The sequence below is a fragment of the Suricata suricatta genome, chromosome 2, assembly GCF_006229205.1.
Source record: "Suricata suricatta isolate VVHF042 chromosome 2, meerkat_22Aug2017_6uvM2_HiC, whole genome shotgun sequence".
In the NCBI taxonomy this organism is placed as follows: domain Eukaryota; kingdom Metazoa; phylum Chordata; class Mammalia; order Carnivora; family Herpestidae; genus Suricata; species Suricata suricatta.
This window is the reverse complement of record NC_043701.1, coordinates 62,277,977-62,284,661: the sequence shown is the minus strand read 5'-3', so window position 1 is coordinate 62,284,661 and position 6,685 is coordinate 62,277,977. Positions and strand designations below refer to the sequence as shown.

The following is a 6,685-nucleotide window of genomic DNA, read 5'->3' as shown; positions in this document are numbered from 1 at the left end:
GTGCACTCCGGCAAGGGCTTCATCACACACCACGCGCCTTGTCTTCTCCTGAGCTGGCTTGCAGGCGGTCCGGGGGACACAACGAGGAGGCCTGGGGGTCCGTTCAGAAATCAGTTCCACTACAATTTGCCGTGTGACCTTGGGCAAACCGCGTAACCTCTCTGAGATTTGTTCTTGCCTGTGGAACGCAGGGGTCTGTTGGAAAGAACACGTTTCACAGGGGTTTTGTGAGGTTTGCGCTGACGGGCTGGTGTCTGGGTCACAGCAAGGACCCGACCCCGCGGCGTGCGCACCTCTGGACTGGAGGGGGCACCGCGCCTTATTTGTGCGAGAAACCCATCATGGCAGTGCCTTGTACGGTAAGTCTGAGTTTCTCTCTCCACCTGAGGACATTTTAGACTGAGAATTAGTGACAATGGCCTCTCGAATCCATCATATGTAAGTGGAGGAGACCGTGAGCCTGGGGAACATCCTTTCTGCACTCGCGCTCAGATTTTTCTTTGTGTACTGAGCTTTATAATGATGTTAACATACTCTAAGATAAAAACAGATAAATTCACACAGGAATTCCTAACAATAAAATCATTTGGATTTTTTCATGTTTCCATTTAGCCCTTATTTGTAGGTAATATAAGTAATATATTTTTATTCCACTATAATTATGGCATCGAAAAATTTTTACATTCTGCTTTTTTTCACTGAATACTTTGCCTTCTGCATTTGCCATGTTTCTATAGTTCTTTATTATTGACATTTTAATGGCTACATAGTACTTCACGGAGCAGCCTTGCCATGATTTACTTTAACATTCCTCTATTGTTAAGCCTTTTGATTACTTCCAAATTTTCAATATTAGAAACTGTGCCCTGTGAAGTTATTTCTGCATATAACTTTAACTTCCTTTGGCTTATTTACTCAAAATAAAATTCCCATAAATTACTGGACCAAGGGGCCTAAACATTTTAAGGCTCTTGGATGCACTGTTAAATTGGTTTGGTAAAGAACTCTATCAATTTACACCGCCACCACAGGGGGCGGATGTATCATTTTCAACAATGTGCCTGCACTGAATTGCATCATTTGAAAAAGGTTTACATATCGTACAGCTATCATCTAATTTAATAGAAGGTAATAAGTGACTGGGTCCAACGTTTGGGCATGCATGACATTTCTTCCTCATTCCTTCTCTGGCGGCATCCTCACTATTTTGTAAACTCCTAGAGGGTAGTTTACAAACCTTGCCCATGTTAGAAAAATCAATGATTACTTTTGGAAGCAATGAATAATTCAGGCAATCCTCTTCCCGATAATTCTTCGGCTTTCTAATAGCTGTCTTTTTTGAATAAATGAAATTACACTTTGTTTCACTTATGTTGGTAGCCTCGGTGAGCTGTTTGCTGGGAAAACATAGGAAGCAGACTTTCCACCACCAGAGGAAGGCAGCTACAACACTGCTCTTTCCTTCACCCCTCTCTGGGCTCCCGTTTCCCAGCACCTGAAGAGCCAGCTCCACACGAACCAACGGAAAGCTCTTTGCACAGAGTATGGGAGGAAAATGTACACGAATAGGCCCCTCCTAAACGATGGAGCCCAGTTTTCCCTCCTGCAAGCAGGGGAGGTCTGTGCATGCCCAGATGACAGGATTTGTACTTCAGGCCCAATGATTAGAGTAATTTTAGGGATGAAAAGCTGCTGTGAGTTCAGTCATGGTTTTATGTGGCTACCTGTGGGTTTTATTAATTCCAATGGTATCCACATAAATTTCAAAAATAGGGGGCACCTGAGTGTCTCAGTCAGTTAAGCATCTGACTCTTGGTTTCGGTTCAGGTCGTGATGAGATCGAACCCCATTTTGGGCTCCATGCTCAGCGTGCTTAAGGTTCTCTCTTTCCTGCTCCCTCTGCCCCTCCGCAGCATGTGCTCTCTCTCTCTCTCTCTCTCAAAATAAATAAATAAATAAATACAATTTTAAAATTTCAAAAATAGTAGTAAAAGTATGCAGGAGACAGATTATGCAGCTACAATGTTTGGTGCATATTTGCATTTTCTGGAATTCTTTAGATGTCCTTTGCCCAAAGCTGGGAAATGCCACTCTGAGAATAAGCTAGTATCTCAATATTATATTATTATCTACATAATTATAATATTATTAACTGTATCCATATATCCACATAATTATAATACAATTATCTCAATATTGTGACTGGGAGGTGCTTGCCGAGCTAGGATAACTAGGAAAGGGCTTCTCACCATAACCAGTGACCTGACTAGTATTTAATACTCTAACCTGCACCTGCCTAGCCCTATGAGCTCCTCCCTTTTTGAAGATGGCTCATTTGGAAAAGTCCATTCCCTGTCTGTCTACCTTCTTCTCATCAGTGACAGCAACAAACAATGGTATTTCTTGTTTTTTTTTTTTTTTAATTTATTTTTGAGAGAGACAGTATGAGCAGAGAAGGGGCAGAGAGAGAGGGAAACAGAATCTGAAGCAGGCTCCAGGCTCTGAGCTGTCAGCACAGAGCCCAGTGTGGGGCTCAAACTCACGAACTGTGAGATCATGATCTGAGCCGGTCAGCACTTAACTGACTGACCCACCCAGGCGCCCCTAAAGGCATTTCTTAAATGCCTCATTGCCTGAAATAACATCTTCTTCCAATTAAAAAGTAACAAAGCCTGCACCTCTCCTCTGTTCCCTTCCTTAGCCATAGCATGTTGACATCTCCCTTTCTCTTCTGTTTTGTCTAAGACCTAGCTTGCCTTTCAAAACAGAATTCGTCATACGATTCTACAGGGGAGAGATTGTTTGTGACAGTGGTTTTCAAGTAAAATGCATGCTGCTGGTTTGTAAGAAGTTGACATCTACCTAAGCGTCCCCTCATCAGAGGGCAGTGGGGCTGCCATGGATCCTAGCCATGCTCGCAGGAATGGGGTAAGCCTCCTGCTCCCTTCTCCATTTCCTCCAAAGACACTCTGGCCCTCATTTACACTAGCTTCCCTCTTCAAAATTCCACTCAGCACATACCATCTCACAGATTCCCAAACTCAAGGAAATAGGTCATAATCCAGAGGTTTCCAGGTGTGGCTTTTCATCAGTCTCTTGGCAAACTTTTCTAAAATACACATTCTTGCTCCCTGACCTGTTGAGACCCATCCAGACCGCATGTGGACATGAAACCTGGTGCCTCTGATGATCAGCCTGGTTTCAGAACCATGAACCCACCCAAACCCCCAGCACGAGACTCCCTTGAACATCACCTCTGGCAGGCGGTGGTGCAGCGGGTACTGGACGACCCCCAACCCTGGCACATTCACTGCCTTTCACAGGTGGTATGAGTTGAAAGAGTTCTTGCTTATGGTGATTTTAAAGGCATCAGTGCTGTGGGAGTTTCTACCTACAGGTCTCAATGGTCCTTTTTAGAGAACACAGAAAAAAGCTTCTCCTGTTTCTCCCCCAAACACCTAAAGAGAGCCACTGTTTCCTTCTCAAGATCTCTCTTCTCATTTCTGGGCTCTTAGTCATGTTGGTTCCTTCCTCAATATGGTTAAAGTGAGCTTAGGTATATCTTTTACATGATCTTACATGAGAACTTGATGGAGTATTTTTCCAGTGTTAAGAGATGACTGAGGGCCAGGGACACCTGGGTAACTCAGTTAAGCATCCTACTTCAGCTCAGGTCATGACTTCACGGTTCGTGAGTTCAAGCCCCATGTCAGGCTCTATGCTGATAGCTTAGAGACTGAAGCCTGCTTTGGATTCTGTGTCTCCCTCTCTTTCTGCCCCTCCCCTACTCACACTCTGACTCTCTCAAAAATAAACATAAAGAGAGAGAGAGAGAGAGAGAGAGAGAGAGAGAGAGAGAGAGATGACTGAGAGTCAGTCAGGTTAAGTGACCTGCCTTGTTTCCCCAAATAAAAAGGAGCCTGAATTGAAATTCGAACAATCTGATTCCAAATTCTCCACTCTTAACTAACATGCTATGCTCTCAATTTTTCTTTCTTTCTTTTTTAAATGAAAATAGATGCTGAGTATTAAATTCAAGTGTATAGAAGTACTCCACCCCAGACTACTCCCTAGAGGAAGTCATATTGGCAAAGTCCCTCTTAAGCATGCTACTAACGCTGGGTAGTATGTTCAGAGCAGAGGGGAACTCTTTGCTTGGGCTTCTGACTGCTGCTGGGCTTGGAGAAACCAGGGGGAATGAAGAGGTCTTTGCTTATTTTGACCTTGGTGGCAAGAAAGCCCTTAGTTTTTTGTTCATTTTATGAAACTTGTCAATTCACTCATTTTGTATTCTTGCAAATGGAATTCTTTTTCTTCAAAGAGGCACTTCATATCTATCTCCATTATTTTTCTTGTTGGTTGTGACCTATCATCCCAACTTATATAAATCCTTTAGACTCCCAATTTGATAGCCCATTAAACTATCTAGCTCAATGTCATTCTTATATTTTAATAGCTATAATGTCTCTTTTTGTCCAAACCACTGATAAAAGTTTTGTTGAAGATAATACCAAGGACAGAGTCTTTGAATACCTGCAGAGGAGTTAATCAATCATTTAATTAATCAATTAATTTATATTCCCAGTCTACAGTTATTTAATCAAAGGCAAACATGCCTAATTGTATGACCATTCAGTCTTGCTAGAAGGACAAGGAAAATTTTGTAGAATGCCTTTCTGTCCACAGCATTTTCCTAGTTAATTAATCTAGTAAGCACAGCTAAAAAGGGATGTATTTAATTCTACTCTATTTTATTCTATTCTATTCCTAGTTATCATCAACTTTCCTCTTTGAAGTTCACAAAATATCTCTTTTATGGTTTAGTCTAGAGTTTTGCTGTGGGTTGATATCACCTCACTTCTTTCTTGGGCTCTGAGTGGCTCTGAAAGGAGGCCAGGTTCAGGCTGGGGTGTGTCACCATGGAGCCTGGAGTGGAAGGCTGGGCTGAGGCTGACAGGGTGATGAAGGAAGGTAGTTTCAGTGACAACACGGGTGAGTTGGTTAAATCCATAAGTCAGAATGGTTAATTGCAGTGGAGATGTGACTAGCTCCATGGGGTGAGCTGAAGGATCTGCTCCAAGGATGCATCAAGGGGCCCTGGGAGATCAAGGATGGGACAAAGGCAGATGTACTTCATGGAGCAAAATAGTGGAGCAGGAGGAGACTGGGCGCTGATGCTCGATTGAGACTAAGCAACCAAGAAAGCCTAAGAGTCAGGAAGGTGATGCTGATGTGAAGACGGGTCTTGTAATGGGACAACTTCATTCCTTGTCTCAGCAAATGTCCCCAACTACCCAATTGTCCAGACCATAAATCTGGTTGTTCTCCTAGAGTGCCTCTGACCTCTTAGTTTCCCCATGGCCAGTTTAATCACTAAGCTGTATCCTTCCTACCTCTAATATTTCCCCAACCTGCCTGTTTCTTTCTGTTGCTCTGTCCTCATCCTGATCACTGTCATCCCACTCGCGCGCGCGTGTGTGTGTGTGTGTGTGTGTGTGTGTGTGTGTGTGTGTTTTAAGTAATCTCTGTGCCCAATGTGGAGCTTGTGCTCACGACCTCAAGACCAAGAGTTGCGTGCTCTACTGACTGAGCCAGCCAGGGGCCCCTGCCATCTTCCTCTTGAATCACTATGTACACTCATCGGTCCTCTTGCTTCCAGATTTGGGCTTCCCATTCAGTCTCCACACTATGGATTCAGTCCTTATTTTGAAACACAAACTTGATCATATCTCTCCCCTGCTTAAAAAGCCTCCAGTGGTTTGCCTATAACCTTCAGAATAAAATCAAGCCCATTAGCAGGAAATAGCTACTCCTCCTTAAAGATGCCTCACTTCCCACTGCACACACACACAGCCCCCCTCCACTTGCTTTGCCCGCCCCAGGTTCTGGTAATCTGTCTTCTGGGTGGTCATTTCATGGATGCTCTCTTTTATGCCACTGAATATATCCTTTCCACTGCCAGAAGAACCTGTCCCAGCCTTCCTCCCATCTACCTAATTGCTATTCCACTCAGCATGTCTTGTGCTCCCTACCACCAGCTTCTCCTCCCCATTACAAAAAAATGTGACCAACTCTAAGTGCCTTATTTCTTTCATGGGACATACTCTGTATTGTAATAATTTATATCTTTGCTCACCTCTCCTCTAGAGTTTGAGCTTCTTGAGGGACAGAAAATATCCAGCAATCTGTAGTGCTTAGTGCTCTGTACTAGTGCTTAGTACAGAGTTTGGCACATTGAGGTAAATAAAAATATTTATTGAATCCATCTGTTTATACATTCAATATTAATGAGAGAAGAGCTCCTTTTAAAGAAAAGCCCTTTACATGGTCTCTATCTTGAGACATTATTTTCCCCTATCCAAGCTCAGTCTTTTGGGTCATGATACTTACTGGTGACGGAAGGGTGTTGTTATTTAGAGGTTATGTACGTAGGAGGTATAATATAGGTCACATCTTCTAGTTCATCAGGAACTGAAACCTTTCTGGAATCCTTTCATATCCTCTGCAAGAAGAGGAGGCAGCCAGGTGCTATGGTCATGACACAGAATCAAGCTTGGTTGTCAAGGAGAGGGGATGATGAAGAAAGGGGTGAATTTGGATGTATGACCTACACAATGGGAAATAGGACTAGAGGTGTTACTCATCTTCTAAGAGTTTTGGGTATATGGAAGAATTGGCAGAACAG

General features: G+C 43.2%; 1 long non-coding RNA gene across 2 annotated transcripts in view; it reads left to right on the top strand.

Moving 5' to 3' along the window:
- The first annotated feature begins 271 nt into the window (after positions 1 to 271).
- Positions 272 to 6,685, top strand: part of LOC115306396 — a 19,144-nt gene continuing 12,730 nt past the window's right edge. For both annotated transcript variants that reach the window (XR_003915321.1, XR_003915320.1), the window contains exons 1-2: positions 272 to 359; positions 2,746 to 2,928. This is a non-coding gene — a long non-coding RNA (uncharacterized LOC115306396). The remainder of the gene's footprint in view (positions 360 to 2,745; positions 2,929 to 6,685) is intronic.